This window comes from Cyprinus carpio, unplaced genomic scaffold (assembly GCF_018340385.1).
Source record: "Cyprinus carpio isolate SPL01 unplaced genomic scaffold, ASM1834038v1 S000006491, whole genome shotgun sequence".
In the NCBI taxonomy this organism is placed as follows: Eukaryota; Metazoa; Chordata; class Actinopteri; order Cypriniformes; family Cyprinidae; genus Cyprinus; species Cyprinus carpio.
The window spans coordinates 21,249-21,972 of record NW_024879164.1 but is presented as its reverse complement, the minus strand read 5'-3'; positions in this window follow the sequence as shown (position 1 = coordinate 21,972).

The window sequence follows — 724 nt, the reverse complement described above, 5'->3', positions numbered from 1 at the left end:
CATGATGGACAGCAAAGACAGGTGAAGGTGTTCACAGTGGTCAGCTGCTTCATCAGAATAAAGTCAGAGAATTGGCACAGCTGTAAGATGGCAGCAGGATGTTGGGTTCACTATTCATTCATATGTGATAGTTTCTTTGAACAATGAATTTGAATAAAGCTTGTTGTTCACTTGTATAGTATTTATTTATTGTGATGGTTTCTTTTATTCATTCATTTACTCATTTTTATTCATGTTTTCCATTGTTGTCTGTAAATAAAATATAACTATTACATTAATTAATTCATTAATACATTAAATATACTACTAAAATATATAATTTTTACTAAGAAAATATGTAATGTAGTTAAGTATTGGTCAACATTTATCATTATTATTGTGCGTAAGTGTTGGGGTGGGCTAGCAATGCAGTACATGCTGGGGTGATCTTATTTTTTTTGTAGTAATACAAGCCGCCCGCCTCTGCTCACTCAAGCCGGTTGCATCTCACTCTAGACCGCAGCTAACTCTAGGCCTCTGGCCTCCGCTCACTCAAAACCGTTGTGTGTGACGCTGTTTCATTGAGAAAGCGAAACTACTTTGTTTGGCCTTCCAAAAGAAGACATGACTAGAAATCATGTTTATATCACATTTATAATGGGTTTTATGTTTTTGTCTCATAGCTCCGGCTGGACAGGCATCACAATATGTTAAGGGGCGTAACATTTCTGTATTCAGCCAATCC